At 47.0% G+C, this 10442-nt stretch overlaps 1 protein-coding gene across 2 annotated transcripts in view; it reads left to right on the top strand.

Annotated features, from left to right (window-relative positions):
- The window catches only part of LSAMP (limbic system associated membrane protein), a 966851-nt gene that overhangs the window by 198938 nt on the left and 757471 nt on the right, over positions 1 to 10442 (top strand). The gene's annotated exons all lie outside the window — the stretch shown is intronic.

Below are 10442 nucleotides of genomic sequence, written 5' to 3'. Positions count from 1 at the left end.
GTGAGTGTTGATTTCCTGCCTTCTCTCGCAGGTCTGGGGGAAGGATGGGCATGAGTGTTATCAGAGGCTGGGGCTGGAGCCAGCCCCAGAGTCTGAGCTGCTCCCGGGGGCTTGGATCAGCTGCGTGCCACCAGGGCACAGGGGGATGCGGAGTGGGAGCAGAGGGAAAGCACGCTTGTGCCAGAGGGACTGGAGAAGACATAGTACAAGGCTGTTCAGATCAAGGGAAGCTGAATAGCACATGGGCCCCGCACGTGAGGCACAAATATAGCAGTCTGGTGAGTGCCCAGCTGGGGCGAGCTTTATTTTCCTTTATAAAGGAATGCTGTCAATTCGTATTTGGCTGACAAATGTTTGTTTTGTTTAAGAAGCAGAAGGGAAAAAAATGTTTTGTTTTGTTGTCCCCTGCCCCCCCCCCCCCCCCCCCCCAGCAAAGAGCGAATGATTCCAATTAAGTAGTTCACTTTTTAAGAAGTTACAATGCTACAATGCAAAGGGCTGTCTTAAAACAAAAACTGCTCCCCCATCACCTTACACCAAAATTGACTGGAGAGAAAAAGGAAACCGGCTGCATTGATTTTCATTGTCCAAGCTGAGGAGAGTACAAAAAGCTACCAGGGACAGGGTAAAAGACAGAATGTGTTTGCGAATACTCTTCCTGACAGTAATCTGAGTTATTTGCCATATGAGTAAGGGGATGTGTTGCTTTAAAAAAAAACATTGTTTTTTAAGCGGCTAGTTCTGCTGTAAACAAATCCTGGAAAGCGCCTGTGGAATTAGATGGATTTCAATTAAGGAACTCAAAGGAAATAGTTTTTTACCTACAGCAGAGTATGGAAATGAGGGTGGGAACATAAAGCGTTTTACAAAGCAAGATGTGAGCTCCTTTGAGTAAACAGGGAAGTAACAGCTGTGAAATGTTGCTGGTAGAAATTAAATGTTGTGGCCAAAGGTTTGTTTCTCTTTTGGACTGTTTGCTAAGGCATAATTGTTCAGGTACAAACAATCAATCAATCTTCAAGTGTAAAGAAAGGGTCAGAGTGTCCATTTCATCAAACCAGACCGGTACGTTACTTATATGCCGGATTAAATTGTCCACAGGAGGGAAGGATGTCAAAACGTCATGCCTGCCATGGATTTGTTTTCTTGTAGACAATGATTTTTTAAATGTCTGCTTGTGGTTCTTGTAAGTGCGTGTTTCTGAAATGGGTAGTCATTGCCCACCAGGGAGGCTGAATTAAGGGTATTTTGGAACATACAGTGGGGTGTTTAGTAAGTCAGTTCTTACTTTGCCAGACTTCATTCAATAATGTATTTGTTTTCTTTTTCCCTTATTTCTTTATTTACTATTAGATGCCTGGAAGGGAGGTTTAAGCGCAGCAGCCACTTGTTGCTGTGCCCATGTACGTACCCAAGTTATATAAGTTCCTGAATTCTTACTGGCATCAGAACTGCTAGTGACTCAAGTTACACATGTGCATAAGTATTTACGGATCTAAGTCACAGTAATCATTAAATTCAAATTAATGAGGCTTGTACAAGCTTTAATTTCTTTATGTGAGGCCCATATTTCTGCTGGTACTTTGTGCAGGGTAATTCATGAGCAGCTTAAGGACCCTTTTTGCCCCCTTCATCTTTCTGCTCTGGGTACGTTTGGATTTCTGCCCATTGACGCAGTGCTTCCTTGCCTTACAAGCTTGCAGCATGAGTAGTTCCCCATTTCTCATAGGAATCTTCCCTGGGTATGGAAATGAAACGACTCTCAGGCCAGAAAAACAAATGTCTGCAAGGCTTCGCAGAACTCCTGTCAGGGATGGATGAGAGATGCCCAGCTCTGCCACACGATGCTCTCCGCTACAGCAACTGCAGTTGATTTCTGTGTAATGATTTTTTTTTAAAAGGCTTCTTAATTGGCCACAAACAGAAATTTGAAAACAGCTATTAATATGAAAAACTGGAAGAGTAATAATTTTCAGAGGAGGGATTCTTGTTCCTTTGAAGGAAGGGGGGTACTTTTGTAGGAAAAAACTAAGTAGCTGGATTGTATTTTATATTGAATCCAGTACAGACATGAGGTTTATGCAAATAGCAAAAATACTAGGTTCCACATATAATTGAGGCCAAAACTTTAACCTCTAGAAATAAAAAAAACATAGCCAAAGTAATGGAAAGTCTAATCTGCTTTAGTACAGCATAGGATGAGTCTCATGTTTTCTATATGCAGCAATTTGCTACTTTCAGAGCAAGTGGAAAATGTTTTGATAATTTTCCATGTTTTCAGTGGAAGAAGGTCTGGTTTGAGGAGATTTTGTTTTTTTCCAAAACCAGAAAAAATTCCCAATTGTGTGATTTCAGCTTTTGGGAGGTTTTCCAGCTAATATTGGCTACCAGAGCATCAACTGCATGTATGTTTTTGGTTTATTACAACTAAATGCATTGGTGGCGTTTGACTTTCTGACTTGCACCTTACCTTCTGCACCTGCTGCCTGTGCATATGTTTTCAAAGAGACTTGAATTTTGAGTACTTTAGGGAGAAGAAGAAAACGCTCCTGATCTTTTTTTTTTGGAGGGGAGTTGATTTGTTTTTTTCTTCTTAAGTGAAAAGTCTTAAGGAAACGTTCAGTCTGGCAAAGGTTCAGTCTGGCATGGCCTAACTCTTTGAATTATGGGTCCAAATTCTTCAAATTGCAATGAGGAGGAGGGAAGGGGGAAAATCAATCTTTTTAGCTTCAATACCAAACCCTGCAATTATGAGCTGAAGTTAGAGGAATGCATATAAAGAGTTAAAGTCAGAGCTTAGAGTGGAAACTGATTACAACCTCACCTATGAAGAGACTCCAGCCTCTCCATAATAAAAGTGCAGTGGAAACCCTCTTGAAGATTTCTGCCCTTCCAGATCTGTCATCTCCTCTTTTAGTCACCTGTGACCAGTGGATAGAGAATGAGGTAGAGGAAGGGTGTTCAGAAACTGGAGGTCTTCATACTCAGTTGCTTCAGAGCTGTCAGCTTCTGAAAAGTCTGCCTTTGAATTTTCCCTAAATCTCCTTTCTTGGGGGCAAACAGAAAGGGAGACAACAGCCTCCCTGGCAGAGGAGAGTGGGGATTCTTTAAAGGCCGAAAAGCCAGAGCTCTTCTTGACCTACTACTCCCTGTTAAAGCTATGATGTGACTTTCTTTTTCAGCTCTAAGGGAAAGGGTCTCTCCTGACTGGTCCCAAACACATTTGCAAGTCATCTCTATGCTAGGAGCTCTGTCCTTAGCATCCAGAGCTGGTGTTTCAGCACTGGTGCCACTCTATCCATGAGATCACCCGATCATGTTGATCACAGGTCTTTTTACCAGCCAGGAAATACTGTGACATGGGCATGTGGTGCCAAAATGATCCCTCAGCTTGTGCAGCAGCTGCAAAGTGATAGAGGGAGGTGCTTGGAGCAGGCACATGCAGAAACAGCCTTTACAATAGCATTGCAGGGCAAAAGAAAGAGATTTGATCAGCTTTGACATGCAGCTAGCAAGTGGTGACTGTCCTGATGCAGCTGAGGAGCTGTATGTTGTGTGATGGGCACACAGTGTACCTTCAGCAGGTTTGTGTCCAGCAACAGGAGCATAGGTGGAGTGGGCTGTGTGGCTCTCCTCTGCTTGTCAGGGGACCCTTTGCAGAGGGAATTCAGGTTCCCTGGAAAGAAAGCACTAGATGACTCCATGTAATGTTTTGCTTTCTTTAATGTCCCTGTGTGTAAGTTGGTTTTCTCCCTTTGCCTTTTCTCTTGCTGACTGCAATAGACGAAATAAAAAACGGTGCCTTGCTGCTGTTGTGGATTCAGGAGCAGACCCAGGGCACGGACTTCTTCTTGAGGCACTCTGCTTTCATCTGGGGGGAGCTGCTATCAGGCAGCTTCAGGAAATTATGCTTTTTCGTTCCAGGGTTGTTGTTATTTTTAAATAATCCTATTTATTTTATTTTGTATGGCCCTCTTATTGATTTCACAGCACCAAAAACCGTACCTGGGAAACAAGGTCTTGGTCCTGTCGGTACGTCTGACTTTGGGAGCCTGGTAACTCAGCCACTGGTTCCTCATTTTATTAGGCATAAGCAACAGAGAAGAGATTAAGGCAACAACAACAGCTGTCAGAATATAGCCTTTTTAGTGGTATATTGGAAAGGAAGTTTGGCCTGTGTCCGTCTCAACTGAGAATGCATCAGCGAATCCAGGGAAAGGAGAAGAAATGAGCGTGTGGCGGTGCCTGTTCCCTAGTTTGCTGTAAACCATATGTCTGTCTGCAGCGTACACAAATACTGAGTAGGTGAATAGGTGACTCAGTTATTCAGCTGGCCAGATTTTATGATTACCGGCACTACTCCGTCATGTAGGCTCTGCCAAATAACTTTCAGGCACTTAACACCTGTGGATGCTGTCCCTGTCAGTGCGCCAGAACCGAATGCCATCTGAATAACAGCAGCTCCAGCCCCTTGATGTTGCCTGCATGTCTTGCTGAGCCAAGCTTAATGCACACAGGAATTGTTTTACCTACAAATGAAGCAGAGCCGCTCTGCTTGGTGTTGCTGTGTGTTTTTGTACTATGCTACAGCGCAGGCAATGAGAAGGAGACTATTTCTCATTGAACTGCAGGTAACACGAATGCAATTAGCTGTGTTGGTATTTGGCCAGTGAAAATACAGTAATGTGCTTGGAAGCCAGAGAGTTAATGATGTTAAATCTTCATGAGAGGCCAGAGTCTGCCCTCTCCCCCCACTTTCTTTTTGCCTGCCTTAATGTGTAACTTCCTACCTTTGAATTGTAGGTAATTAAGCTGGACTCCTCCGTGCGGAAATGTCACACTTACCACCTATAGGCTTCCTATCTCCAGCTTTAAAAGGAATTATTCTTCCTGCAGCTCCTGCTGCTCTTGTGTTCCACTCTTATTAACCTCTTGGTCACAAAGAACAGACCCTCCTGTGTTTTCATTAGATCTGCCTTCTGAAGAGATGCAACCGGGAACCAAAGGAAAATATGCAGAGAAAAGAATCGACTTCTTTCACCTGTGAGGTGAAGTGAGGATTGGGAAGCAATCCTCCTAGCTCTCATGGTCCCCTCTGACCTGGTCCTTCTGCGGGATGTGTCACAGCCCTGTTTTCCTAGTTTGTGTCTCAGCAAGGAAGAAGCAGTTGTAGATATGTGTTTGCTATCGTTCAGCCTCGTGTTGCAGAAAATCTCCTGGTTTGATTCTGTCAAACTGAAGAATGCTTTCGTTCAGGCAGGGACCTTGCTCTTGGAAGGGCTCTGCAGCATGCCTCTTTTCTGTGGGTAATCTTAATTACAACTTGAGGACACTCTATGTTAATGCTGGACAGAACAGGCAATGCCAGAGTCTGTGAATTGGTGTTCTGGAGCTGAGCTAGAAAAACTTGAATCCATTTGAGCAGGAAAATCTGTTAAAATGTAGTGCAATACATCGTAAAACCCATTCAGACACCTTCGCCTGTTGCAGCACTTAGCTGGCTCTTCTGCGTTGCTCTGTACCCACTCTGCAAGACGTGGATGTGCCGTGGTAGAGCTGAGAGAGTGTGGGATCTGCAGTGGATGCCAGCAGGAGACTGATTAACAGTGGTGGCTTGGTCTCCTCATTAGATATTCCAACTCGTGCAGCGATTGTACCTTCTGGGTACAGCACAGACGTTCCCAAAATGACCTTTTTGATTTTGAGAAAAGATGTGTTGTTAGAGAGAGCAAAAAAAGCAGGACATGTGTAAACAGAAGCTGTTTTTCAAGCCACTAGAAGTTGCAGGTTTTGTGTGCATGACTACACACAAGCAAGATTGTCTGTTCAGTTATGTTAGCTGTCGCCATTTATGCTTGTGTTGAGTATTTAAGTCATTACCAAATCGGAAGGACGTTGTTTGGTAGCTGCTTTGCCCAGATCTTGAAATGATGGTTCAGGATACCAGATGATTTTTAAAAAAGAGCCGTGCTCAAAGCATTTGGGAAAGATCCTATCTGCTCTTGTCTAGGGGTTATGCAACTAGAGGGACGGGATCATCCTTCCCCCTGGCAGGGCACAGACCCTCAAAAAGCCAAAGCTCAGGAGCCGGGTATTCTCACCTACCAGCCCAGACTCTGTGACGAGGCACCACTGACATCTGTGAGAGACCTCACCCCTCCCAAGGGAGATTAAACTACAAGTGGGTGACTTGAATTTTGGAGCTCATTTCCATCATTCTTTGCCTTGTGGTTTGAGTGGGGGGAGTTTTGGATTTCTGCAGTGGGCTGGAATGGCTGCAGGAGCTCCTGCTCTGCACTCAGTAGTGCTGCTGAGTGCTTGCGGCGGGCAAGCATCTGCCCAGTGTTCCCTACACCCTGGGGCCACCTCGGTGACTTGATCCTTCCCCTGCCCTCTCACAAGGCTGGTGGTGCGCTGCTCATGTAAGGCAGAGGCAAGAGGAGTGCTGTTTGGTTTCCTGCCTTCTGATGTTAAAAGCTTCTTCCCCAGAAAATGTTTTCTTTTCCCTCAGGGCTCTCTTCTCATCAATCGAGAACAGGAGTTAGGCAGACGCACAACTGATTTTCAGATCTTCATAATAAACAGTTAGCAAGGCTTTGGTATGTACTGTGCTCAGGAGCCCTGGGATATGCAGAGATACTGCTTTTCATCACCAATTCCACAAGATAACGAAGTCTCAATTCTCCCGTATAGCAGTCTGAGGATGTGCAGTCTTTTCAGTTTGCTTGAAGAGGCCAAGGGACGGAGGGCACCAGCAGTAGGGCACAGCCACCAGAACCATCCTGAGCCCAAAAAACTGCTCCTCCGTGCTCAGGGAAGGGCTGCTGCTTTCCTGCCTCTGTCTTTTTATGTGTGGTTGAGCTGTGCAAGGAAGTGTGGGTGTTGGACATGATGAGGTCTAGAAGAAGGGTGAGTGAAGGGAGGCAGGAAGGTCAATCCACGCTGCTGAAGTTTGGCTTTACTTGGCGTGGCTTCTCTGTACTGTAGGTATAGGCACAAAACCTGTTTTATGCTAAGATCCCTGTACATGAGGAGGTATACATTGCTTCGTGTCCCCCCAGGCTGTGGGATGAGCCTGCCCCGGACAGGATAAGGTATCTGCCTCTGTCCAGAGTGGGATTTTCCCATGCTGGCATGCTCTTATCATGAGTAGGGAATACTGCTGGGGTTTTGTTACTCACGGTTTACGTGTCCTCATCTGGTTCCCCAGCCAGCTGTGACCATTCACAGTCAGTGACGGGCTGTGTCTAAGCTGTTAATCACAGGAGACTGAGTATGCATGCAGGGTGAGTGCCCATCCACTGACCTTCAGGGACCTGAGGAAGGAGGAGATGAGTGGAAGGTCTGGTCTGGTCTGGTGGCTTGGCAAGGAACAGTTTTAGCAGTAATATTTTATGTAGCAAGAAGGAGACCGAAGGAGCAGTTGTGAAGATCTGAGAAAGGAATTTGGTGATCAAGCTTCGCGAAGAGAGACTGCTGGTTTTGTTAGAGAGTAAGAAAACATGGATCAGGCTATTTTTAGGAACATCATGTCCAGGCAAGTGGATGACAGTTGTACTTCACAGCAGAAATTCTGATGCTGAAGTGCAAACGCTGCTGAGCTTGTGCTGCCAGCCTAATGAGCAGAGGAACATGACAAGCCAACTACAGTAAAATAGGGATTTAAATAGCATGTTTCACAGGGGATTTGAATGGAAAAGAGGAGATATGCAGAAGCAGATTGCAGAAAGAGTGCCTTCTTTTGGGGTGAGAATCCCCCAAAGAGCTTTCCCTTTAGAGGGCGCCAGGACCATGAACATGTGGAAGCGGGGGTAGGCAGCGATGTTTATTCAGAGGTTTCTGTTGGGAAGGCTGATCCAAAACCCCACGCTTGCCCCACTGAGAGTTGTCTAGTCAAACTGGGTGGGGAAGGTGCTGTTTGTGTTGTCTGAGCAGCCTGCTCTGGGGCAGTCATTGCTTCCTTTTATCTCATCCCTCCAGGGCCAGCCAGGCTGGGGCAGACATTCCAGCGTACTCCCACTAGAAGGAAAAGCAGAGCTTTGGAGGCTTGGACTTGGCCTCCTTGCAACCTTTTCCCCACATTCTCCATCCTTTGCGTTGGACTACAAAAAGACAGTAAACCCAAAAGGGAAAAAAAAAAAAAAAAAAAGCAAAGAGTAAAAAGCCCACCATACCTATTTAAATGTAATGCCCCCATTCCTCTAATTTGAACCCTGTAAAGACTCTGCAGAAAATGGCAGCAGCCAAGTCAGTCAGGGTAAGCCCTCCAAGGTGAGCTCGGCTCCAGTAATTCTGAGGCGGAGGGACCGTGCCGTGGCCCTGCCTCCCAAAGGGACCTGCTTGTAAATTGTGTGGTAATTGTGTTTGTTGTCTGCAGCATGCAGACTCATTACATTAGGTACAGGTAACAGGCAATTGCAACTTAACCCTGTCACATAGGATGCTCCGTGAGCTTTCCCCCCTCCCCTGGCCTTGCTGTCAGCACGCAGGGCTGCAGGAGCCGTGTTCACCTCATTCTTGTGTTTCGAAGGTCTGCTCTGAAATGCAGCTTGCGTAGTCATGGTATCCAGGCTCAGGGAACTGATGGGCAGGCGATGGGAGTGAGCTGTGCGTGAGATGGACTTTGTCACAAGCCTGACCTGAAGGGAGAGGTGCGGGATGCAGGAGCAGCTCAGCAGCGAGGGCTTGTTCCTCCACTGCCTGTAGGCCGGTCGGCCAATCTCTGGCTCCTTTGAGGCAATTAATAGCCAGCAGGTTCTGGATTGCAGCGCTTTGATGAATCTCCTGGTCTGCTGAGTCCCCTTGCTGCTGCCGTGTGGGATGCCAAGGCTTGTCACCGTGACTGATCGTAGCGTTGCGTCTCTCTCTGCGTATGAGTAAGAGGCAACGCGCTCGTTCGGACGTGCTCCGCTGCGCAGCCCTGCCTGAGGTGACAGCGTGGCCGGGAAGGCAGGCCAAGAAGAAGCAGGGTCGCCAGCTCAGGAGCAATGAAGCTGTCAAGTGACTCAGCACTTGCCCCTCATGGGGACGAGAGCAGGAGGACAGTGTTTGAGGGGAAGGCGGCTTAAGGAGGACCGGAGTTCAGGTGGCTGTCGCCTCAGGAGAGTGAGGTAGGCCTTGGCAGCTAACCCACTGGGACCAGGCACCACGGCAGTGACACAGACCCCATGGCTCCTGCGGCCATGTGGGGACCCCGTATCACCCAGTGGCTCCTGCGATAGGAGATCGTAGTCATTGTCAGTGGCTGTCGTGGCTGATAAACAAGCAACCTTCCCTCACCGATGGGATGAGCGTCCCGCTGCTTGTGCCAGCGAGGCTCTCGTCTCTTCTGCTCTGTCTGCCAAACCTTTCGGTCTGGCCCCGTTGCATGGGATTTGCGCTGCTTCTAAGTAGATTGGCGTAGGGACAGCGTTAATAGAACTGCTGGAACAGGTTTGATGGAGGCTCTTGTTGGAGTTGGGGGACCCCACCTGGATGTTGCCCGTGCGTGCTAAACTGACAGCAGAATATCTTTAATCCAAAGCAAGAGCAGATGTGCAAGGAGACAAATCAAATTTAGCAGACTGTTTTAGAAAGTGATTTTATTAAACAGGTACAGTTCACATGTGCAGATTGGGCCAGACCTAAAGTGATTGTTAAAGTGACTGTAGTTAAACTCGTATAAATTTGAGTGCAGACAGGCTTTTACAAATTCATTTGTGTGGATCAATCGTGCTGCTGATCCAACAGAAGCACTTTGCAGAGCACAGAAAATAACTTAATGTGCTGGATGTCAATTACAGGCCGGCATTCAACAGGCTCACCTGGTGATTAAGGCCATATCTGGGCACACGGAGTGGGACACTGCCTTTAATTACCATTGCGGTGGCATGTGGCTCTGTATCTAACCTGCCTTTCAGCATCACCTGCGCTCACTGCTCAGCTGTTGGTCCTGTGCTATCTGTAGTCAAAACCAATTCAGCTGGGAGCTTTTTCCTGGCTATAACTCTGCTGGGACATTGGGATGACTCTGTTTTGTAGGGGCAACATCCAAGACCTTCAAAGGCCAGTATCACACCTGATGTCTTTCTCAAGCTCAGAATAATCAGGATGGTTTCTGTACCAACTCCAAAATACCAACCCTTTCCTAAAGGAGACTCCAGCGGGAGTGCGAACGAAGCTGTAGCTCATCTTTAATAACGCTACTTTTAAAAATAAATCATGTTTTATGGATCTAAACTTAGCCTCTCCAGATAAGCGAGTCCCGGGGCCGCTGGTGATTAATATGCAGCGCCGGAGCGTGGCCCAGCGGGGCCCTGATTAATGGCGATGACATCATGACTTTTAAACACTCAGTTAATGCCGGCCCCCATGACAAATGGGGACGCGCGGCACCGCTTCCCGTGGCATTTGCGTCGCCGGTGTGAGGGCTCAGAGCAGCGCGCTTTCGCCTCCCCGGCCCC

Source organism: Anser anser (assembly GCF_964211835.1).
Source record: "Anser anser genome assembly, chromosome: 1".
NCBI classification, from domain to species: Eukaryota; Metazoa; Chordata; class Aves; order Anseriformes; family Anatidae; genus Anser; species Anser anser.
This window is presented reverse-complemented; position numbering and strand designations above follow the sequence as displayed.